The following is a 26,580-nucleotide window of genomic DNA, read 5'->3' as shown; positions in this document are numbered from 1 at the left end:
ATCTCCTGTGAGGTGAGCTGGGGAGGAAGAAAGAAGGGAATGCATAGTTTGGGGATAAAAGACACATGGAAGGTCACAGCTAAAAGCTTTCTCTGTCCTGGCAGGACAGTGTGACTTTTGAAGATGTGGCTGTAAACTTTTCCTAGGTTGAATGGAAGTTTCTTGATGAGATGCAGAGACTCCTGTGTGATGCTGGAAAACTTTGAACTTGTGGTCTCCGTGAGTAGGGCCCTCAATTCCCTGTACATCACTGTCTGGGCCCTTTCTCTTCCCATCTCTCCAGGGGATGCTCTTTGCTTCCCACGACCAGCTGTACACAACTGCCTTCTAGTTGTTATTGCATGGTGCTATGACTGCCAGGCCTGGGCTGAGTGCTTTACTCATTCTTTTCCCAGGTAGCCTCAAAATCAAGGGCCTGGAATCCTTGCAGGAAGGGATCCTAGGGCCTGAAGTCTTGGAATTAATCCAATAGATCCCACTAGGTCTGGCCTACCATGGCATAATCATAGCCAGAGACATTGTTCCTCTCTCCAAGATTCTGTCCCCTGAAACTTCCTCTTGCCTTATTTTAGAGACCACTGACTGGTTCCTGAAAGATGTTCCTCCAAGTTTCATTTTATAATTAGTTTCTTGTGATAGGTGGGGAAGGGGTCATCATGAGCTGGTGCTGTCCACTCACCTGCCATGTCCTCCCCACAGGATTTGTATCTTTCTGGATTCATGTTATTGGCTTGGAGCTGGTGGAAGAGGACTTGATGCCTGAAATGACAGATGTGACAGCAGCCTCAGCAAGAGAGCCCTTGAGGGGGACTAGCTCTGGTAAGTGAGAAGAGAGGGTAGCATAATGGCAGGGATGTGTTGTAATACCTAGAACCTCTCCCTTGCCCATACGTGTTTTCATAGCAAACACAGGGCCCTGACTCATTTCATTTTTTCAGCTCCATTCTATACTTTTTTGCTGACTTAGCATTCCTACTCTAACTTTTGACTTGGCCTAACTACACCTCTCTGGCTTTTTGTCACATGCAGTCCTCTAGAATTGCAACACCAAGATAGTTCCTGGGCAGATTCTTAGGTGGAGTTGGCTTCCTAGGTGTGGACATAGTCTTCTCTCTTCAGTACTTGTGTACTTCTTCAGTACTTACGTGTTACCAGCTTGCTAAAAGACATCTACAGAGAAGTAAGTCAGAGAAACAGTCTCCCCTTCCCAAGTTGGATCCCATCACTGTGTCCTTGACCCATGCACGGCACAACAGACTTCATGGTAACTTATGCTCCACTAGCTTCCATAGAGTCCCATGTGTTTCTTTCTTGGGTTTATAAGACAGGCATTTCTAATAGGGCTACCTCCTCCCATCACGATCTCCATATACTTCAACATTTTCTGTTTTCAGGTTTTTGGTTTCAAGTGGAGGATATGGAGGCACTTTCTCAGGGGCTCACATGTCAGGGCTTCCAAAGTTGATCCAGTCACCCGGTTGACTTACCCTTGGTGTGAGATGTGTGGCACAGTCATGGAAAATATTTTGGTTTTGGCTGAACAACAGGGAATACATTCCAGGCACAAACTGCACATGTGTGTTGTGACATATGGCAGACAGTTCTGGCTCACTATAAGAATTCCCTCACACCAGAAGCAGCACAGTGGAAAGAATGACCTCAGAGTGGAAAAGGACAGGACTCCCTGTGTTAAGAACTGTGCAGTCCACATATCAGAGAATCCTCTTACATATGAGGGTAGTGGGAATAATCTTTCCAGATCAAGGCTTCCTCAGCAGAAGACCACTCACAGAAAAGGGAGTTTACCCATCAGTGCTGAGTATTTGCAGGCTTTTCACATTGGTGAAGGACATTACAGGTGCAGGGGGTGTGGGGCTGCCTTTAGCCACAAAAGTAAACGTCTTGAGGTGAATTTGGGAAAGCCTATGGCACAAAAGCCCACCTTCTTCAGCATAAGAAAGTTCACATTGGAGAAAGGCTTTATGCATGTACTAAATGTAGGAAAGCCTTTGACAGAAGATCCTACCATGTTTGGCATAAACAATTGCACACTGCAGAAAGGCCCTATGCCTGCAACAAGTGTGGAAAAGCTTATTGTCCCACCTGTGCTCAAACCATCTCACATCTAGCATCGGACACATGAGTGTCAGGTTGCACAGTGTACTCCAGGAAGGCTAGCCTCTGTACCATTCCTCATTTCTTGCATGAAATCATGAGTGGTGTAAGGCCAGAAGAGTACTGGAGTTACATTCATACACTGGATGAGATCAGTAGAAATGAGGGTAGAAAATTCAAAGGTACCATCCTCAATGAAGCACTATTCCATAAATACTGTGGTTACTGCCTGTGAGTGATGAGGGTACACAAAGTATCCTCTGGACTTTCTGGGTACTGTGTTCACTGCCACAGAAAATATTCTAATATTTCTGGGTTGTCATGGGTGCATGGCTATTCTGTCAGCCGTTGCTGCAAAGGGAAAAAAAAGTAGAGACAGGAGACAAATTGTAAGTCCAGTATCTTTTTTACTTGTTTTCCACATAATTAGAATAATCAGAGATTTCAGTAGAGTATAAGCTTTTGGTTGTTTTATTGGAAACTAGTATTCTCTTGTATTGATAGGCTACAATTTATTATTTTATTCATCTGTTATCAACATGTGGATAACTTCCAGTGGGGTTTATTAGAAGTAAAGCCATTATGAACATCTACTACAGATTTCTTTTGTGTGTATGTGGTACTGGGGTTTGAACTCAGGCTCTGCACCTTGAGCCACTCTGCCAGCCCTTTTTTTTAAAATTTTTATTTTTTATTCATATGTTCATACAATGTTTGGGTCATTTCTCCCCCCTTCCCCTACTCCCTTCCTTACCCCCTGCACCCTCCCTCTTTCCCCCTACCCCCTTGCTACCTGGCAGAAACTATTTTTCCCTTATCTCTAATTTTGTTGGAGAGAGACTATAAGCAATTATAGGAAGGACCAAGGGTTTTTGCTAGTTGAGATAAGGATAGCTATTCAGGGAGTTGACTCACATTGATTTCTTGTGCATGTGTGTTACCTTCTAAGTTAATTCTTCTTGAACTAACCTTTTCTCTAGTTCCTGGTCCCCATCTCCTATTGGCCTCAGTTGCTTTAAAGAATCTGCTTTAGTTTCTCTGTGTTGAGGGGAACAAATGCTATCTAGTTTTTGAGGTGTCTTACCTATCCCCATACCTCCCTTGTGTGCTCTCACTTTATCATGTGATCAAAGTCCAATCCCCTTGTTGTATTTGCCCTTGATCTAATGTCCACATATGAGGGAGAACATACGATTTTTGGTCTTTTGGGCCAGGCTAACCTCACTCAGAATGATGTTCTCCAATTCCATCCATTTACCAGCGAATGATAACATTTCGTTCTTCTTCGTGGCTGCATAAAATTCCATTGTGTATAGATACCACATTTTCTTGATCCATTCCTCAGTAGTGGGGCATCTTGGCTGTTTCCATAACTTGGCTATTGTGAATAGTGCTGCAATAAACATGGGTGTGCAGGTGCCTCTGCAGTAATCTGAGTACATTATTTTGGGTATATCCCCAAAGTGGTATTGTTGGATCATATGGTAGATCAATGTTTAGCTTTTTAAGTAGCCTCCAAATTTTTTTCCAGAGTGGTTGTACTAGTTTACATTCCCACCAGCAGTGTTCTAAGAGGGTTCCTTTTTCCCCCTGCATCCTCGCCAACACCTGTTGTTGGTGGTGTTGATAATGATGGCTATTCTAACAGGGGTGAGGTGGAATCTTAGTGTAGTTTTAATTTGCATTTCCTTTATTGCTAGAGATGGTGAGCATTTTTTCATGTGTTTTTTGGCCATTTGAATTTCTTCTTTTGAGAAAGTTCTGTTTAGTTCACTTGCCCATTTCTTTATTGGTTCATTAATTTCGGGAAAATTTAGTTTTTTAAGTTCCCTAAATATTCTGGTTATCAGTCCTTTGATGTATAGTTGGCAAATATTTTCTCCCACTCTGTGGGTGTTCTCTTCAGTTTAGAGACCATTTCTTTTGTTGAGCAGAAGCTTTTTACTTTTATGAAGTTCCATTTATCTTTGCTATCTCTTAGTTGCTGTGCTGCTGGGGTTCCATTGAGAAAGTTCTTGCCTATACCTATTAATTTCAGAGTATTTCCTATTCTTTTCTGTACCAACTTTAGAGTTTGGGGGTCTGATTAAGATCCTTGATCCATTTTGAGTTAATATTGGTATAGAGTGAATACATAGATCTAGTTTCAGTTTTGTACAGACCGCTAACCAGTTTTCCCAGCAGTTTTTGTTGAAGAGGCTGTCTTTTCTCCATCGTATATTTTTAGCGCCTTTGTCAAAGACAAGTTGGTTATAGTTGTGTGGCTTCATATCTGGGTCCTCTATTCTGTTCCACTGGTCTTCATGTCTGTTTTTGTGCCAGTACCATGCTGTTTTTATTGTTACTGCTTTGTAATATAGTTTGAAGTCGGGTATCGTGATACTTTCAGCATTGTTCTTTTGACTGAGTATTGCCTTGGCTATTGGTGGCCTCTTGTGTTTTCATATAAATTTAACGGTAGATTTTTCAATCTCTTTAATAAATGTCACTGGGATTTTGATTGGAATTGCATTAAACATGTAGATTACTTTTGGGAGTCTAGACATTTTTACTATGTTGATTCTACGAATCCATGAGCATGGGAGATCTCTCTACTTTCTATAGTCTTCCTCAATCTCTTTCTTCAGAAGTTTATAGTTTTCCTTGTAGAGGTCGTTCACATCTTTTGTTAGGTTTACACCTAGGTATTTGATTTTTTTGAGGCTATTGTAAATGGAATTGTTTTCATATATTCTTTCATTATTAGTGTATAGAAATGCTAATGATTTTTCTATGTTGATTTAATATCCTGCTACCTTGCTATAGCTATTGATGGTGTCTAAGAGCTTTTGAGTAGTTTTTTGGTCTTTAAGATATAGGATCATATCGTCTGCAAATAGGGATATTTTGACAGTTTCTTTACCTATTTGTATTCCTTTTATTTCTTCTTCTTGCCTAATTGCTCTGTTAGGAATTCCAGTACTGTGTTGAATAGGAGTAGAGATAGTGGGCATCCTTGTCTAGTTCCTGATTTAGAGGGAATGGTTTCAGTATTTCTCCATTAAGTATAATGCTGGCTGTAGGTTTGTCATATGTAGCTTTTATGATGTTGAGGTACTTTCCTTCTATTCCTAGTTTTCTTAGAGCTTTTATCATGAAATGGTGTTGGATCTGATCAAAGGCTTTTTCTGCATCTATTGAGATGATCAAGTGGTTTTTGTCTTTGCTTCTGTTAATGTGGTTTATTACATTTATTGATTTTTGTATGTTGAACCACCCCTGCATTCCTGGGATGAAGCCTACTTGGTCATGGTGAATGATCTTTTTAATGTGTTGTTGAATTCAGTTTGCCATTATTTTGTTGAGGATTTTTGCATCAGTGTTCATTAAGGAGATTGGCCTATGGTTCTCCTTTTTGGAGGTGTCTTTGCCTGGTTTTGGGATGAGTGTAATACTAGCTTCATAAAATGTGTTAGGCAGTTTTCCTTCCCTTTCTATTTCATGGAACAGTTTAAGGAGGGTTGGTTTCAGTTCTTCTTTAAAGGTCTGATAGAATTCAGCAGAGAATCTATCACGTCCTGGACTTTTCTTTTTGGGGAGACTCTTGATTGCTGCTTCAATTTCATTTTGTGTTATAGATCTATTCAGTTTATTAATATCCTCTTGGTTCAGTTTTGGATGATCATGTGTATCTAGAAATGTGTCCATTTCTTTAAGATTTTCAAATTTATTTGAATATAGGTTCTCGAAGTAGTCTCTGATGATTTCCTGGACTTCCATGGTGTTTGTTGTTATCTCCCCTTTTGCATTCCTGATTCTACTAATTTGGGTTTTTTCTCTCCTCATTTTCGTCAGGTTTGCCAAGGGTCTGTCGATCTTGTTTATTTTTTCAAAGAACCAACTTTTTGTTTCATTAATTCTTTGTATGGGTTTTTTGGTTTCTATTTCATTGATTTCAGCTCTTATTTTTATTATTTCTCTCCTACTATTTGTTTTGGGATTTGCTTGTTCTTGTTTTTCTAGGAGTTTGAGATTATCATTAGGTCATTGATTTGGGATCTTTCAGTCTTTTTAACATATGCACTCATCGGTATAAGCTTTCCTCTCAGGACTGCCTTTGCTGTGTCCTATAGGTTCTGGTAGGTTTTGTTTTCATTTTCATTGTCTTCAAAGAACTTTTTAATTTCCTCTTTTATTTCATCAGTGACCCATTGTTCATTAAGCAATGAGTTATTCAGTTTCCATGCCAGCCCTTTTTTGTGATAAGTTTTTATGAGGTAGGGTATCTCATAAACTATTTGCCTGGACTGGCTTTGACCTGTGATCCTCCTGATCTCTGCCTTCTGAGTGGGTAGGATTACAGGTGTGAGCCACTGGCATGTAGCTCTTGTCTATTATTCTTTTTCTTGGGTTAATACACAGAAGTAGAGGCCTGTGTGTCTCATTTCTACCCACAGGATTTCACTTTATGGGGGCTACTGAGTGATGACATGAAGAGGCCAATACTATAGAAAAAAGAATTTGGTACTTTTATTTGCCAAGAAAAGAATGGGCATGGCTGGCCATACAGGACCACAAGGAAAACACCAGTGAGGAGGTTTAATAATGGAGCAAGAGGAAGGCCACAGGCATTACTGAGGATTTCACAGGAAAGACTGGGCCAGGCAGAGTGAACAGTTGGGGTTACCAGGCTTGATAATCCCAATAGGTTTTGGATTCTGTTGTTACCTGGTACTTGGTCCTGGATGCTGAAGGCAAGAGAAATATTGGTCGGATGTTAAGAGTTAGAGCTAGTTGGGTCTGTAAAATTAAGAGTGACTTGAATGTGAGAGATATATTTCTGATCTGACCCTTAAATAGGGATAGCACTGGGAGGCGGCAGTTCCTTATTGGGCCAGCAAGATTTTAACCATGTGAAAACATCAGAAAATAAATGAATATAATAAGTACACTGGAAGGCTATGTGGATCTTTATCTTTTTATAGCTGACAAAACATGTTCCTGAGTGTGTGATTTTATATGCTCACCAGCAGTGTATGAGAGTTTCAGTTGCTTCGTGTGTTAATCAACACTTGGCTATGTTCAGTGTTTTTAATTTTTGCTATTATTATTAGGACTATAGGGTTACTTCTCTGTGGCTTCATTTTATATCTCTCTAATGACTTATGTTTAGAATTTTTCTTATACCAATTTCACTGCTCTCTTGGAGAGTGGTTTATTTCTCAAGTCTTTTGCCCACTAAAACTTACTGTGTTTTAGAATCTGTGTTTGAATATATTTTATATCATGTATAGATTTTATCACTAAAATTTATTTTATAGTAAAAGTCTTTAGAAGAGCACATCTGTGATTTATAGAGTATGGGCAAAGTCCTTGATTTAAAGTTACTTTGGTTGATTGGTTTTTTTGTTTGTTTTATGGTTCTGGTTCTCCAGTAGTTCTACCACTTGAGCCATGACACAGCTCTTTTTTTACTTTTATTTTTCAGGTAGGGTCTGATGTTTTTTTCCAACTTGCCTCACACTCCAAACATCCTACCTACAGTCTCCCACATAGTTGGAATCACATGCATGCATCATCACCACTCAGGCTGGTGGAGATGGGGGTCTTGATGATATTTTGAGAAGGTGACCTCAAACCACAATCCTCCTGATCTCTGCCTCCCTAGCAGTGAGGATTACAGACTTGAGCCACCACACCCTGACCTATATTTGCTTTTTAATGTACATTGCCAACTTTAAGACAGTGACTAGAACTTTTTAAAGAAAGAATAACTAGTGTGCCAAGAGATCAAGTACCGTGAATAGTAAACTAATAAGACAGTACTATTTATTCAGCTATAATCAGAAATTACTTGAAATGTAAATGGTCTGACACAACAATTTAAAGACAGAGAGATGAAAAATAAAGACACACCTTTATGTAATCTGTAAGAAACTCACTTTATAAAGACATAGGTAGATTAATAGGAAAATTATGAAGAAACATACAAGCTAATACAAATCAAAAGATAGCTAGAGTAACTTTATTAATATCGTGCAGGGTACATGTCTTACTCAATTCTGGCTTCCATAATAAAGTACCGTACCCTCAGTGCTGATAAAATATAGACCTTTATTTCTCACAGTGCTGGAGGCTGGGTGCCTGAGAACAGGGTTACAGCATGGTTGGGTTCTGGTGAGGCTCTCTTCCAGGATGCAGACTGTTGACTCACATAGCAAAGGGCAAGAGAACTCCCTGCTTTCTCATTTGTAAGGGCACTAAATCCCTTCCTGACTTCTCTGCCCTTATGTTCTAGTCACTTCCCGAACACCTAACCTCTTGCTGCTACCGCATTTTGGGTTATATTCAACCATTAATAGCAGGGAAGGAAAGTCATCAGTTATAAAGAGTATTATCTGATCAAATGGTGGATTGTCCAAAAAGACAAGAGGACATTAAAATGTATTTAACAACTGATAGGACTCCATGGAGAAGTAGACCAACATACAATTATAACTAATGACTTCAGTTCCACTCTGTCTATAATTAACAGATCATAGAAGCAGAATATCAGCACAGATGTTTTCAAACTATAGAGCATCAAAAATCAAATGTGTCTAATTGACATTTACAGAATATTTCACTTGATAATAGCAGAATACACTTTTATCAAGGTCACAGGGAACATTCAACAAGATAAAACATACTTACGATCATAAAACAAATTTAAGGTTTAAAAAGTCATGCAGAATGTTCTCTCAGACCACAATGGAATTAAAGTATAAATAAATAACATAAAGATAAATATAATGTCCTGAAGTATTTGTGTCTGAGCAACACCCTTATAAATGACACATGGATCAACCAAGCTATTGTCTTCAGAAAGTATGCAAACAAAAATAGAGCAGAAGGAAATATTTAAAGTGATGAAAGCAATGTTTTCCAGCCTAGAATTCCATATCCAATGAAGTGATCCTTCAGAACTGAAGATGTAAACATGAGGGATGGCATGAGTCAGTGGCAGAGCACCTGCCTAGCAAGCACAAGGCCCTGAGTTCAAACCAGCACCACCACCACCAAAAAATGAAGTAAAGGCTATCTCAGACAATATGAGGGAACTCTGAAAAAAGCAAAATATTTTAAATCTCATGTAAGTGAGAATGTAGCTTATCAAAATCTGTGGGCAGCAGTAAAGGTAGCATGTAAAAAGACATTTGTATGAATGAATACATATGTTAGAAAAGAGGAAAGATGTGACATCATTCATCCTTAGAAACCTGGAAAAATAGCTAATTAAATCCAAATTATGCAAGAAAATGAACATTAGAGCAGAAATCAGTGAAAAATGAAGTAGAAAAAGGAAATCGGGGGGAATCAATGAAAACAAATTTGTTTCTTTGCAAAGATTTAAAAATTAATATATTTAAGAAGTAATAAACCTTAAGAATGAGAGAAGACCAATATGTGTGAAAAATATCTGAGGGATCATGAGAACAGCTCACCAACATTGAGGGATAATAAAGGATGATGAGGAGGAGTATGAATAAACCTTCCCACAAACAGTACATGATAAATGGAAAAACAGTGGAACATCCATGCAATGCTGGCCTCCAGTGATCAAAACCAATGATCCTTGAAATTTCTTTCCTCTAAGATGAAGAGAAAGTAAAAAATACCCTCTCTTACCACTTCTAATCAACATTGTACTGGAAGTCCTAGACAGAGAAATTAGACTAGAAAAATGAATGGAAGTATTTAAAAAAATTATATTTTTATTTATATATTTATGTACATGTGTATACCTACCTATATACGTGTATACACCCACATATATGTACACTATGTTAAGGGAAATAAGCCAGGCATTGAGTGGCAATGCCACCATGACCCCACTTATGTAAAAACTGAAAAAGACACATAGAAGCAAAGAGTAAAATGGTGATTGCCAGGGGCTGGTTGGTGGATGTTGGAAGTACGTCAAAACTATGAGAGTGGTGCTTAATGTTCTCATCATAAAACATATAGGAAAAATGGATATGTTATACCTGGATTTAGCCTTTCCATAATCTATACATTTATGAAACATTATGTTCTATACCATAAAGTTATACAAAATTTATCAGTTTTTCAAAAGTATTTTAGATATTTTATTCAGCTTGGTATCGTTATAAGAATGTTTCTTAATTCTGTTTTCATATTGGGCATTGCTAGTATACTGAAATATGAAAGTTGTGAGTGTTAAACTTTGATGAATTTTTATGTGCTCTAATGTTTTTTAGAGGTTTCCTCAGCATTTTCTGTACTTAGGGTCATGTCATCTGTTAATAGAAATGAGTTCACTTCTTTGCCAATCTTGGATGCCTTTTTCTTTATCTTGCCTAAAATCCTTTGTTGTAGCCTCTAGTATTGTGTTGAACAGAAATGGCAAGAGAAGGCATCTTTGTCTTCTTCCTGATCTTAGGGTTAAAGCCTTGTGTTATCTTACCATTAAGCACAATATTTGCCTAAAGGTGAGGCTCAAATGATAGGGCACCTGCCAGCAAGCATGAGGCGCTGTGTTCAAATCCCAGTACTGTCCCCCACAAAATAAGTACAATATTGATTATGTGTTTTCTTGGATTTCTTTATCAGATTAAGGATCTTCTTCTAGTTTATTTAGTGTTTATCATAACAGTTTTGTTATATTTGTCAATTTGTTTCTGTTCCTAAAATCATATAATGAGTGAATAGGCCAGGGATGTTGTTCAGTGGTAGAGCACTTGCCTAGCATGCCTAAGGCTCTAGGTTCAATCCCCATCAATACAAAAACAAGTCAGGCACAGTGGCATGTGCCTGTAATTCCAGGGGCTCAGGAGACTGAGGTAGGTGGATCATGAGTTAGAGATAACATGGGCAAAATAGAGAAACTGCCTAAAAATGCTATCTTATTTTTTGTTCTATTGTTATGACATACTACATTATTTTCAGATGTTACAATAACTTTATGCATTCTTATGATAACTTCTACTTGGCTATGTTGTATAATCCTTTTAAAACATGTTTTAGATATGTCTTTTAGTATTTTGTTGAAGTTTTAAAATATATCCAGAAAAGATTTGGTCTGTGGTTTTCTTTCCTTGTGATGTCTTTGTCTAGCTTTGGTAGATGATATATTGACCTTCTAATGAGTTGAGATTTGCTCCCTGTCCTGTTTTTTTGGAAGACCCTGTGAATATTAGTATTAATTACTTCTTAAGTCTTATTACAATTCATTGTTTATGACAGCCAGTATTAGACTTTCTTAAGTGACAAGAATAATAAGGAGAAAGACAATGATAATGAGGATGATAATTATTAATTCAGTATTTCCACATGTTACACATATTCAGATTCTATCTGAAGTCTGAGTCAGTTTTGGTAGTTTCTAGGAATTTTTCATCTGTATTATGTAATTTATCTAACTACAGGGGCCATCTTCAAAAAACCAGCCAAAATAAAATCCAACACACCCCTAAAGGAAAAACTAAATTCTTGACAGTGAATCAATTCTCTGGCAATATCTGTCTTAATACATTTCCTTCAAAACATCCAAAGAAGTATATTTTTATCCAGTATCTATGATATGTATCTTGGTGTTACTGATGGAGGGAATAAAAAGCACAAAATCACTACAGTCTGGGGTTTTGAAACCCATGGCCAAATGCTAATATTGTTCTCTTGAGCCTTTCTAGAGTATTACATTGAACAACATTTCCCATCTAATCAGATTACAATTTATTACCAGTGGGTAGAGTTCCTAGGATTCATGTCCACTTCCTGAAGGTCAGGACTAAAAAATGAGCTCATGAACAAAGGTTACTCTTACAGAATTTCTTATCAAAATCTGTCTCAGGGTATCTGGGTTAGAGATTTTCTTCTTTAGGGAAATGTATATGAATTGTCATGACAGCTTGAGAGGGAACTCAATGATTTGTGATAACAGCAAGAAGGGCTCAGAGAAAACAGAACAATCTCTTGACTCTAAGCCAGTGAGAGTCATGGTGCTTTACAAAAAGGCACAGCTCAGGTTGATGCCAAGGCTCCCTCTGACATGGGTTCACCCAGTTCCCTGTGCTCTAATGTCTGAGTCACTGAAGAATAGAAGCTCCATAAACAGATCTGACCTTTCCTTTTCCTTTGCTTCCTTTATTATTCCACTGAGAACTGTTTTTCCCAAATGTTTGAGTATTTTGCAGAATTTGGATTAAATACTCATTCTGATCAGAAACAAGTTAACTTTTTGGCAAAATAATGAACACGGTCACCTTTGACTAAGAACAGGTCATGCTCTTGGGTGACTCATTTTCAGTTGAACACTGAATGAGCACCTTCCTAAGATCCCAGATCATCCCAGCCAGCTCTCCTTTTCCTTCTTCCTCACACCCATACTAGAAAAAGTCATCCCAAAGAACATTAATTCTATCATGTTGTATTTTTGTACTAAATTTTATTTTATATGCTTTATGGATGCAATGAACATTAAAATTTGGCACTTTAAATAACCAAAAAAGCTATTATCAATGTTGATTCTGATTATGTTCAGTTTTAAAATAATGTTATGTTTCTAATAATAATTTTTGTTCTCATCTACTTTTAGTAGTTTGTGTTCTCAAATGATCAAAGTAAAGCATTTAATGCTCTACTACTACATGACAAAATGATACCATTAAACATGTAATTGAACTCTGAAAATATAGGTAACATTTTGACATAAGGAAATGTTGGAGAGTAAAGATCATATCCCAGGTATAAGTGGAATACAGATATGAAATGCATACCACATGAACCATGGAACCTGGAAAAGAAACATTTATTGTCATGGGAAAAGATTTAAGCCCAGGAACTAACATGATCCATAGTATTTTCACATCTGTACATCTGTAAATTCATTAATATTTTCAATAAACTTGAAGTAGGAAAATTAGCAAACCTACCGAGTTCATTCACAACCTAAATAAAACATGCTAAAAATTTAATCATAAAACAAGCATGCTTTATTTAAATGTACTTGATGTTTCTGCAAAGAAGAAGTCATTGTTTAGTATAAGAGAACAGTCATCAAGAGCTGATTTTATCTTCTGAGTTGCAAGTTTGAAGAAACATAATCTCTCTTCCTAGAAGTGGATCATGTGAACTCACATATTTGTTCACCAGTCACATATAGAACTTCCGTTGGATGTTATAAGTGCATTCTCTCTTTTGTTCCATTTTCATAATTGCCTACAAAACCAATGTTAGCAGAATTGTAAATCAGTCTTAGATGTGATAACATTGTCTTCACTGGGACAGCTCGCTTTGGGTGACATCCTATAGGTCAGTGCCAAGTTCCAATCTTATGCCTGAGAGAACATTTACTCACTCACATTTACTCACAACAGATTATCTCTCTCCTTTTTTCTGTTGAAGCAAACTAAGGCCCCTCAAAAGGAACATGGCAATTCAGACAATGTATGAAGGACTCATAGGGAAAAATGGCTTTCTATCTCCAAAGGCATGATCAGGACATATTATAGAACTATTGGGACATATCATAAGTTTTTTACCTCAGTTTACATGGAGTATTCTTCCAACAGAAGTACCTATAAGCACACAAATATACTATGATTAAATGATTTCCTCATAACATAGTTATATGTAATTGTTTTCATAGGTAGTGGAAACAATTTTCTGGTTAAACTATGTTTACTGTATCTTTAGACACAGTAATACATACATACATACATATATATTATGTATATATATGTTTTTTTAAGGTATACAACATGGTGTTTTGATATGTATATACATAGTGAAATGATCACAACAGTTAAGGAAATTGTCCTGTCCCCATCACCTCACACAGTTTTTTTTTTCCAGTAAGACCACCTAAAATCTATTCTCAGCAAATTTGAATATACAACACAGTATTAACTGTAGTCTGCATGTTCTACAGTAGGTCTCTGGGATTATTTATCCTGTGTAACTGCAAGTTTGTACTCTTTGACCTACTTCTCACTTGCTCACCATCCCCAGCTGTGGTAACCACTGTTCTACTCTCTGTTCTTGTTAGGACTTTTTCTTATTTTGGTGGTACTGGGGTTTGAACTCAGGGTTTTACACTTGCTAAGCAGGCACTCTACTGTGAGCCACATCTCCAGTCCTATTCTGTGTTCCTATGTATTTTTGTATTCCACATGGGAAATGCATGATCCCCTCTCTACCAGTTGGTGAGATTATAAGCATGCACCAGCACACCCAGCTGACATAGATTTTCTCGGTTCAGAAATGCACTGAGCCCCTACGTGTTATGCATGCATGTTGTAATGTTAATACTTATGGTGCAAAAGCTTCTAATCTCAAAGTAACAAAGTAATTGAGGGGTACCTATGTCCATGTAGCACAGATCTACTCCCATTAGCACCCACTCCAGTGATACACATATACAATGACTGTGGCCTGGTGCCTCTATTAGTAGAGCTCTGTGACAATCTGCAAAGGAGTCCACTGGACTAAAATCTCCAAAACTTTAACCAAAAGGAGACTTTCCTTTAAAAAAAAGAAAGAAAGAAAGAAAAGAAGAGAGGTGTGTTTAACTTTTGATTCTGGTTGCTAGAAAGTCCAAACAATATGGTGCTGGCATCTGGATGTGTCACAACCTGGAAGAGAAGTGGAAAGGCAACCAGCCATACAGAAGGGCATATGTGTTAACAAGGAAGTATGAGACCCTGGAAGGGACATACTCCCATAACCCAGTCTCACTGGCAAAACTTTGAAGCAACCAAACATAATCTTTAGCAGGTAAATGGATAAAAACTATTTTTCCATTTGTGGGACACACAGGCAACAGAGTGGTTTTCAGTGATCAAAACAAGTGAACCATCCAACCTTGAAATTTTCTTTTTCTGTAAGGTGAAGAGCAACACAAATCCCCTCTGTTGCCACTTGTATTTGACATTATACTGGAAGTCCTAGCCAGAAAAATTAGGCAAGAGAAAGAAATGACAGGAAGCCAAATCAGAACAGAAGAACTGATATTATTTCTGTTTGCAGGCAACATGTTCTGATATATAAGAAAGCCTAAAGACTCCAAATTAAAAATTGTCAGAACTGATAAATTCAGTAAGATTTCAGGATACAAAATCAATGTACAAAAATCAGTAGATTTATATACACTAATTGTAAACTGTTTGGGGAGACTAAGGGAGTAGGTAAAGAAGGAAAGAATCATAGTGAATAATAATGAAATACATCAAATCTATGTAGTAACAAGAGACAACAAAACATACTGAAAACATACTGAAACATAACATACTGAAAACTTAAACAACATAGACTAGGCAGGGAAAGGTGAGGAATTTCAGTGTAGGCGAATTAGATTGACTTAAGCACAATTCATGTATGGGTATAATACCAAGGCAGAAAATCCCACTGAAGAATGAACAGACACCTAAACAATGAAGAACAAGGTCTGTCTGGGGGTTGGTACCTGTCAGAGGGAGGAGAATATAAGGAAAGTGTGTGGGAGGATGAATGTAGTATATTATGTACTCATGTATGAAAATGGAAAAATGAGACCTATTGAAACCATTCCAGGTAGAGGGGGATAGGAGGAAAAAGGAGAATGATGGTGGGAGAGGTGGTGAATTCAACTATGATAAATTTAAGAACTTTTGTAAATGTTACTATGTACTCCCAAGTATTACAATAATATGATATTAAAAAGTAAAAAAGAAGAGTTAATTTCCAAAATATTTAAGGAAGTCAACTCAATAGCAAAGAACAAATAACCTTACTTCAAAAAGGGCAATGGACAATAGACATTTCTCCAAAGAAGACATACAAGTGGACAGTAGGTACATGGGAACATGTTCATCATGACCAATCAAATGGCCAGTCAAAAGGGAAATGCAGGACTCTTCAAGATGGCGACTGAGACAGAGCTGCAGACCTTGTGAGCTCCTGAACCAGGGACCCAGTGGAGACCCTGGAGACATGCTTGGCTGAGGTAAAGCACCAGAGGGAGCCAAAAATACAACACTCTAAACCCTTAGATCGTGGATGGCTTCTCTATGCCACGATCTCATAAAAGAATAGCCAGCCTGCCAAGTCCCCACCTTGTTAGGCCTGCAGACCTGATGCTCTGCTCTGTCAGGCTCTCTGCCCCTTAGGCTGTGCCAGGCCACAGCTGCATGCCAGATCCATGCACCACCACCACCACCAGGATCCCCACCCCTCAGGCCTTGCCAGGCCCTAGCCCCATGCTGGATCCATGCCCCACCGGGCCCCCTGCCTCTTGAGCTGTGCTGGATCCACACCCCACTGGGACACCTGCCGCTTAGCCCCCCTCTACACCTCAGGCTCTGCTGGGCCCCAGCTCTGCGTGGGATGACCAGAGCAATGCCCTGCTGGGATCCCCACCCATCAGGGCTGGGCACCAGCTTGGCATGAGACAACTGCATCCCCCAGCCCACTGGGATCCCCACCCCTCGGGCAGAGCCAGGCCCCAGCTCTACAGGCTGTCCAGGTAACTGCTCCATCAGGGTTGCTCTCAGGCCACCACTAGAGGGCTCCAAACTTGCCTAAGAGACACACATACAGAACTGGATGCTAAAGGAGTAACAGAACAACTAAGACTGCCTGCAATTCTACTGTTCCAGAACTGGTGATTATTTCTTTTTGTTCTTTTTTCCCCTCCCTTCTTTAAGGGTTTGGCTGCCTGGTTTGGTGTTTGATCACCCACCATCCATCTCTCCCATTTTTTTTCTCTCCCTCCTTTAAGGATTTGGCTGCCTGGTTTGCTGTTTGATCACTCACCATCGCTCCCATTTTTTTCTTTTTTTTCCAGTCTTCTCTCTTCCTTTTATCTTTGCTTCTCTTTCTCTTTTTTAATCCTTCTCTCACGATTTTGTTAGTATTAATATTGCAACCCAGCTAATACTAAATTACACATAGTGCAGGGACAGAAATGGTACCTAGTGGAAGTATGGGAAGAAGAAAAAGGGATGGAAACCATTCTCCCCCCAAAAATAAAGTAGCACAGGATTTAGAGTGAAATGAAGAAAATGGATACCCAGATCCAGACTCCAACAAAACAGATAAATTATACCAAGGAACCCAATGAAGCCCAAAAGAACAACCTGAAAGAAGAAATCCTACAAGTAATGAGAATTTCATAGAGATGTTACTAGAAATGGTCAGCCAAAACGTACAGGAGGCACTCAAGAAATTCCAAGACAACAAAAACAAAGAATATGAGAAAGCCCAGAAACAAATGAAATCATAGAAGCCCTAAATAAACACCAAACTGAAACTCAGACCACCATAAATGAATTAAAGAGGAAGTAACCCACAATATGGAAACCTCAGAAAAAAGAATGAAATAGAAATACAAAACAAAATGGAAGGCCATCCCAGCAGAACAGAACAAACAGTAGACAGAATCCCAAAACTTGAAGATGAAATGGCCATTAAAGGAAAAACTGAAGAAATATTAGTTAAACAACCCAAGACCTGTGAAAAGAAAATGCAAGAACTCACTGACTCTATCAAAAGACCAAACCTGAGAAGAAGGAGAAGAGGTGCAAGCAAAAGAAATGCATAATATAGCCAACAAAATAATAACAGAAAAGTTCCCAAATCTAGAGAAAACTATGTCCATTCAGATACAGGAAGCTTCCAGAACACCAAACAGACCTGACCAAAATAGAACTACCCCACAACATATTATCGTTAAAACAACGAGTACAGAGACCAAAGAAAGAATATTGAAGGCTGTAAGAGAGAAAAAACAAATAACATACAAAGGTAAACTCATGAAAATCGCAGCAGACTTCTCAACAGAAACCTTAAAAACAAGAAGAGCATGGAGTAAGGTGTTCCAAGCACTGAATGAAAATAACTTCAATCCTAGGATACTTTACCCAGCAAAACTATCATTCAAAATAGACGGAACAATAAAAGTCTTCCACGATAAGCAGAAATTAAAACAATATATGACAACCAAGCCACCACTACAAAAGATTCTCCAAGTAATTCTGCACACAGGTAATGAAAGCAAACAAAACCATGAAAGGGCAGGCAATACCAAACCATAGGAGAAGAAAAGGCAAGAAAGTAAAGAGTAACATTGATTCAGCTACACATAATGAAACCCTTAATCAACAAAAACAACTAAATGACAGGGATCACCACATACTTACCAATACTAACACTGAATGTTAATGGACTAAATTCCCCCATCAAAAGACACCGACTGGTAAACTGGGTTAAAAAGGAAGATCCAACAATCTGCTGCCTACAGGAGACCCATCTTACTGACAGAAATAAGCACTGTTTGAACATGAAAGGCTGGAAGAAGATATACCAAGCCAATGGTCCTCGAAAACAGGCAGGGGTAGCAATACTTATTTCAGACAAAGTAGACTTCAAACCTACATTGATCAAACAAGATAAAGAAGGACACTCCATACTAATAAAAAGGGAAATACACCAAAAGGAAATAACAGTTAGCCTATATGCACCCAATTTCATCAAACATACTCTGAAGGACCTAAAAACTTATAAACTCCAACACAGTGGTAGTGGGAGCCCTTAATACTCCCCTGTCACCAATAGATAGGTCATCCAAACAAAAAATCAATAAAGAAACCCAAGAGCTAAATCACACCATAGATCAAATGGACCTAGCTGGTGTCTACAGAATATTTCATCCAACTTCTACACAATATACATTCTTCTCAGCAGCCCATGGAACCTTCTGCAAAATTGATCATATCTTAGGGCACAAAGCAAGCCTCAGCAAATATAAGAAAATACAGCCAACATCATGCTTAATGGTGAAAAACTGAAACAATTTCCTCTAAAATCAGGAACAATACAAGGATGCCCACTATATCCATTCCTATTCAACATAGTACTGAAATTTCTAACCAGGACAATTAGGCAAGAACAAAAATAAAAGGAATACAAATAGGTAAAGAAACTGTCAAAACATCCTTATTTGTAGATGAGATGATCCTATACCTTAAAGACCCAAAAAACTCTACCCAATGATTGGCAGTATCACTGCAAAATCACAAGGAACCAATTTGGTGCATCTCAGCTTGCTGCAGTCAGCAGCTCATGTTGACCCCAAGGTCGATTCCCGAGTCCTGCTGACACAGTCCTACCTGGCTTTGGTGGCTTTGCTGCCTTTTACCATGACAAGATGTTGGAGATCCCCCTTCTCCGTACCCCACCCTGGAGTCAGCCATGTCTCCAGATAGCCCTGTATCTGCCTACATGCACATTACAACTTTCCCCTATCTGATATAAGTGATAGCATGCCATGGTTCGTTTTCTCTGCCTTGCTTTTGTCACTTACCCATAAATCTCAGTACTGTGTAACATATGTGTATGTGTGTATATGTTAACGAAAGTTAACGTGCTGATCTCCATTTGAGTTACTTTCTGAACAATGCATTCAAGTTCTACTGTAATTTACCATTTGAATAAATGAATGAGTTCCTTAAAAAAACAAACAAAAAACCCCAAAAAACTCTACCCCAAAACTCTTAGACACCATGAACAGCTACAGTAAGGTTGCAGGATACAAAATCAACCTACAAAAATCATTAGTTTTTCTATACACAACAATGAACAAACTGAGAAGGAATATATGGAAACAATTACATTCACAATAGCCTCAAAAAAAAAATCAAATACCTAGGAGTAAATTAAACAAAGGATGTGAATGACCCCTACAAGGAGAATTACAAGCCCCTGAAGAAAGAGATTGAGGAAGACTACAGAAGATGGAAAGGTCTCCCATGCTCATGGATCAGTAGAATCAACATAGTAAAAGTGGCTATACTACCAAAAGCAATCTACATGTTTAATGCAATTCCCATCAAAATCCCAATGACTTTCATCACAGAGATTGAAAAATCTACCCTAAAGTTCATTTGGAAACACAAGAGACCACGAATAGTCAAGGCAATACTCAGCAAAAAGAGCAGCAATGCTGTAGGTATCACAATACCTGACTTCAAACTATATTACAAAACAATAGCAATAAAAACAGCATGGTCCTGGCACAAAAAACAGACATGAGGGCCAGTAGAACAGAACAGAGGACCTGGATATGAATCCACACAACTATACCCACCTCATTTTTGACAAAGTTGCTAAAAACATACGATGGAGAAAAGACAGCCTCTTCAACAAATGTTGCTGGGAAAAGTGGTTAACCATCTGCAAAAAACTGAAACTAGATTCATGTCTATTACCCTGTCCTAGTATCAACTCAAAATGGATCAAGGACCTAAATATCAGACCTGAAACTCTGAAGTTACTACAGGAAGGAGCAGGAAACACTCTGGAACTAATAGGTATAGGCAAGGACTTCCTCAATAGTACCCCAGCAGCCCAGCAACTAAGAGAAAGGATGGACAAATGGGACTTCATAAAATTAAAAAGCTTCTGTACAACAGAAGAAATGGTCTCTAAACTGAAGAGACCACCCACAGAGTGGGAGAAAATATTTGCCAGATATACATCAGATAAGGGACTGATAACCAGAATATACAGGGAATGTAAGAAACTAAACTCTCCTAAAATCAATGAACCAATTAAAAAAATGGGTAACTGAACTAAACAGAACTTTCTCAAAAGAAGAAATTCAAATGGCAAAAAAGCACATGAAAAAATGCTTCCCATGAAATGCAAATCAAAACCACACTAAGATTCCACCTCACTCCTGTTAGAATAGCTAGCCATCATCAAAAACACCACCACCAACATGTGCTGGTGAGGATATGGGGAAGAAGGAACCCTCCTACCCTGCTGGTGGGAATGCAAGCTGGTGCAACCACTCTGGAAAAAATTTGGAGACTTCTTAAAAATCTAAACATAGACCTGCCATATGAACCAGCAATCCCACTCCTGGGGATATACCCAAAGGCATGCAACACAGATTACTCCAGAGGCACCTGCACACCCATGTTTATTGCAGTGCTATTCCAATAGCCAAGTTATGGAAACAACCAAGATGCCCACTATTGATGAATGGATCAAGAAAATGTGGAACTTGTACACAGTGGAATTTTACTCAGCCATGAAAAAGAATGAAATCTTATCATTTGCAGGTAAATGGATGGAACTGGAGAACATCATTCTGAGTGAGGTCAGCCAGGCTCAGAAGACCAAAAATCATATGTTCTCCCTCATATGTGGACTTTAGATCTAGGGCAAATACATCAATGTGGTTGGACTTGGATCACATGACAAGGGAAGAACACCTACAGGAGATATAGGAATAGGTAGAAAACTCAAACCATGAAAGCATTTGATGTCCCCACTCCAGAGGAGCTAATGCAGAAACCTTAAAACGGCAGAGATTATCATGAGAAGGGGCTCAGGAACCAGTGTAAAGATCAGTTAGAGATGAGTTAATATGGGTCATAACACATGTGTACACAAAAGCAACACTAGGAATATTTCTGTATAGCTATCTTCAACTCAACTAGTAAAATGCTTTGTCTTCCTTATTATGCTTGCGTGTTTTCTTCAACAAAATTAGTGATAAAGGCAGAACAGGACCTGCCTGGTACTGAGGGGTGGGGGGGAGGAGGGAGAAATGACCAAAACAATGTATGCACATGTGAATATATGAATAATTTTTAAAAAAGGAAAATGCACACTAAAACCACAATGAAATACCTCCTCACACCCTGATGACTTTTATCAAAAAGAAGAAAGACCAAGGACTGAAGGTATGGCTCAAGTGCTGGAGAGTTTGCCTAGCAAGCATGAGGCCCTGAGTTGCATACCCAGTACTGTCCCCCAAAAAGATGAAAGACCAATTGTTGGATAGGATGTGGAGAAAAAGGAATCTGCACAATGTTGATAGCAATGTAAATTAGTACAGTCACAAAGATTAAAGTAAGGAGTGATCTCAAGAAATTAAAAATAAAGGTTGGGATATAGCTGAGTGGTAGAGTATTTGCCTAGCAGACACAAGGTCCTGCAAAATGTACATGTACATACATACATACACATAATCACATATATTTACATTTATACATATATATGTATTTATTTAAATTCAAATTGAAACTGCCATGTAATCCACAAACCCCACTTCTGAGTTATATATAAAGGAAATGAAATCAGCATGTCAAAGAGATAGCTGCATTCTCAATGTTTATTGTAGCGTTATTCACAGAAGCCACAATAGTAAGTCAACATAAGTGTCCATCAATGTATGGAGAGAGAGAGAGAGAGAGAGAGAGAGAGAGAGAGAGAGAGAGAGAGAGAGAGAGAATAAATATCACTCAGTCTTAAAAAAAGGAAATCCTGAGGAGATTCCAAGATGGCAGCTAGAGGGAGGAAGCAGAAAGCGAGCCTCCTATAGTGAAATCTTAGAGAGACGCTGGAGACACACTTTGCAGGCATAATCACTGAGAAGAGGCATAACTTAGACCCCTCCACACCTCCAGCCAGCGCAGAGAATCTCCACTTCATGTTAAATGGAGAAACCAGGAGGGCCCCCAGGCCACCAGTCGCCTGCGCCCAGACGGCTTGGGAAGACGTGGACCAGGTGAGCTTCACAGTACCGCAGCACTCCCACAGACAAGCCTGGGCCAGAGCAGCATAGCTCCCTGGACAGACTGACCACCCAGGGAAAAAAGAGAAACTGAGTAATAAGCAATAAGAACAATAAAGACACGCAGGAAAGAGGGTGGGGCACCCTGAGCGCCGAAGATTGGGGGAAGGGAATCCTTCCCGGGACTGTAAATAAACAAGCTGGGTGGGCTGGAGAGCCTCTGGCGGGAGTGGGGGCACGCACCCAGCAACCAGGAGTGGGAAAGCTTGTGAGAGTGGCAGAGGGAGGAAAACTCCACAGGAGAGGAGGAAAGACCCACTTCCCACGTGAACTGTAAACAAACATGGCGGCTGGCAGGAGCAGCAGCACCGCCCAGTAATCAGGAGCAGAAAAGCTTGTGAAAGCGGCGTTGGGAGGAAAACTCCACAGGAGACGGGGGAAGACCCACCTCCCACATGAACTGTAAATAAACATGCAGGCCTGACAACGCGGGTGCAGTGTCACCTTTCCCAGTGCTTGGAAAGGGAAAAGCCTGTAGCAGAGGCTCCCGCACAGAGAACTCTGAGCAAACAAAGCCTGCAGGGCCAGGTGAGTGCTAAGCTCACCCCAGAGATCTGCATAAACAACGCCGCCAGCAACAGCACACTCACAGCAGTGGGCAGGCAAGCTACAGCTGCAGATACCATTCTCAGAACTGACTCCAGACTCTTTTTTTTTCTTTTTCTCCCTACCTTTGATGAGAGAACAACTGAATTACACCTGCATGTGGAAAAACTTACTGAAACTGTATTGCATTTGAACTTGGGACACTTGGTGGGTTTTTGTGTGTGTGTGTGTGTGTGTGTGTGTGTGTAGTTTTGTTCTACTTTATGCGTCCCCTTTGATGAGACAACTACAGAACAACATCTGAGGCATCATCTCCAGGATTGGAGACTGAGACGAACACCCAAATTATTAAGACTGAAACTTCATTGCATTTCAACTTGGAGGTTTTTTGTTTTTGTTTTTTTTTAATTTTCTATTTTTCATTTTATTTTAATTCATTTTTATATATAGATATTTCTTTCATTTACTTATTTTTTATTTTATTCTTATCTTTATTTTTTTATTTTTGATTTTCAATCCTCTCTCTGTCTCTCTAATGTCTGTTCAGCTTACTGTCAATTACTACACTAATGCTCCCTGTTTATACCTTTGAAACTTTCTTGTCTGATACCTTGTTCTGTTTTCTCCTTCTTGTCTGTGTATTTGTTTTCCCCCTTTCTTTAACTTCTTGCTTTCCATCTCAGCTCACCCTTCCATTCTAAATATTATCATTGTTATTATTACAAGCTACAAAATACTTAATTGCACACAGTACAGGGACAGTAACAACACCAAAGACAATGACAGGAAGACAGAAAAAACAGGGAAACCAGTTTCCCCACAGCAAAAAAATTAGTACAGGAACCAGAGGGGAATGAAGAAAACAGATACTAAGATCCAGACTCCAACAAAATGAAGATAAACTATGCCAAAGGACTCAATGAAACCCACAAGAATAATTTAAAAGAAGACATACTACAGGTACTCAATGAGAATTTTATAGAGATGATACTGGATAGGGTCGACCAAAATGTACAGGAGACACTCTAGAAATTCCAAGACAACAAAAATAGAGAATTTGAAAAAGCAAAAGAAGAAATAAAGGAAACCATAGAAGCCCTGTATAAACACTCAAGTGAAACAGAGAACATGATGAATAAACGCATAAATGAACTCAGGACAAAAATAGACAACATTAAAGAGGAAACCACCCAGGATATGGAAAAAAGAACGAAACAGAACTGCAAAACAAAACGGAAGGCCAATCCAGCAGAATAGAACAAACAGAAGACCAAACCAAAGAAATATTAATTAAACAACTCAAGAACTATGAAAAGTAAATGCAAGAACACACTGACTACATCAAAAGACCAAACTTGAGAATCATGGGCATCGAAGAAGGAGAAGAGGTACAAGCGAAGGGAATGCATAAAATATTCAACAAAATAATAACGGAAAATTTCCCAAATCTAGAGAAAGATATTCCCATACAGATGCAAGAGGCCTCCAAGACAGCAAACAGACCAGATCAAAATAGAACTACCCCACAACATATCATCATTAAACAACAATTTCAGAAACTAAGGAAAGAATATTGAAGACTCTAAGAGAGAAAAAACAAGTAACATACAAAGGTAAACCCATCAAAATCACAGCAGACTTCTCAACAGAAACATTAAAAGCAAGAAGAGCTTGGGGTGAGATCTTCCGGGCACTGAATGAAAATAACTTCAACCCTAGGATACTCTACCCAGCAAAACTATCATTCAAAATAGATGGAGCAATAAAAGTCTTCCATGATAAGCAGAAACTAAAACAATATGTGACCACAAAACCACCACTACAAAAGATTCTGCAAGGGATTCTGCACACACAGAAAGTGAAACCCAACTTAACCATGAAAAGACAGGCAGCACCAAACCACAGGAAAAGAAAAAGCAAGAAAGTAGAGAGTAACCTCAACTTATGTACACACAATAAAACCTTCAAACAACTAAGACAACTAAATGACAGGAATCACCACATACCTATTAGTACTAACGCTTAATGTTAACGGACTTAATTCACCCATCAAAAGGCACCACTTGATGAAATGGATTAAAAAGGAAGATCCAACAATTTGTTGCTTACAGGAGACCCATGTCACAGACAGAAATAAGCATAGGCTTAGGATGAAAGGCTGGAATAAGATTTACCAAGCCAATGGCCACCAAAAAGAGGCAAGAGTAGCAATACTTATCTCTGACAAAGTAGACTTCAAACCTACATTGATCAAACGAGATAAAGAAGGACATTCCATACTAATAAAGGGGAAATAGACCAAAAGGAAATAATAATTATCAACCTGTATGCACCCAATGTCAACGCACCCAATTTCATCAAACATACCTGAAAGACCTAAAAGCATATATAAACGCCAACACAGTGGTTGTGGGAGACTTTAACACCCCATTATCATCAATAGATAGGTCATACAAACAAAAAATCAATGAAGAAATCCAAGATCTAAAATATGCAATACATCAAATGGACCTAGTTGATGTCTACAGAACATTTCATCCAACCTCTACACAATATACATTCTCAGCAGCCCATGGAACCTTCTCCAAAATAGATCATATCCTAGGGCACAAAGCAAGTCTCAGCAAATACAAGAAAATAGAAATTATACCGTGCATACTATCTGATCACAATGCAGTAAAGTAGAACTCAACAACAAAAGTAAAGACAAAAAATATGCAAACAGCTGGAAACTAAATAACTCATTACTTAATGAAGAATGGATCATAGATGAAATAAAAGAGGAAATTAAAAAGTTCCTGGAAGTCAATGAAAATGAAAACACAACCTACCGGAACCTATGGGACACAGCTATGGCAGTCCTGAGAGGAAAGTTTATAGCCATGAGTGCATATATTAAAAAGGCTGAAAGATCCCCAAAAAATGACCTAATGATACATCTCAAACTCCTAGAAAAACAAGAACAAGCAAATCCCAAAACAAATAGAAGGAGAGAAATAATAAAAATAAGAGCTGAAATCAATGAAATAGAAACCAAAAAAACGATACAAAGAATTAATGAAACAAAAAGTTGGTTCTTTGAAAAAATAAACCAGATCGATAGACCCCTGGCAAACCTGACTAAAATGAGGAGAGAAAAAACCCATATTAGTAGAATTAGGAATGCAAAAGGGGAGATAACAACAAACACCATGGAAGTCCAGGAAATCATCAGAGACTACTTTGAGAACCTATATTCAAATAAATTTGAAAATCTTAAAGAAATGGACACATTTCTAGATACATATGATCATCCAAAACTGAACCAAGAGGACATT

The 26,580-nt window shown here is 38.6% G+C and overlaps 1 protein-coding gene across 6 annotated transcripts in view; it reads left to right on the top strand.

The window, feature by feature from the left end:
- Positions 1-26,580, top strand: part of Znf792 (zinc finger protein 792) — a 56,919-nt gene that overhangs the window by 2,945 nt on the left and 27,394 nt on the right. For 2 of the 6 annotated variants that reach the window (XM_074056949.1, XM_074056948.1), the window contains exons 2-3: positions 105-219; positions 700-819. The gene's annotated coding sequence lies outside the window, so the exon portion shown is untranslated. The remainder of the gene's footprint in view (positions 1-104; positions 220-699; positions 820-26,580) is intronic. The other 4 variants (XM_074056950.1, XM_074056952.1, XM_074056951.1 and 1 more) reach the window with 2 other exon arrangements.

Source organism: Castor canadensis, chromosome 16 (assembly GCF_047511655.1).
Source record: "Castor canadensis chromosome 16, mCasCan1.hap1v2, whole genome shotgun sequence".
NCBI classification, from domain to species: Eukaryota; Metazoa; Chordata; class Mammalia; order Rodentia; family Castoridae; genus Castor; species Castor canadensis.
The sequence above is the reverse complement of the archived record's forward strand: the minus strand, read 5'-3'. Positions and strand labels throughout refer to the sequence as shown.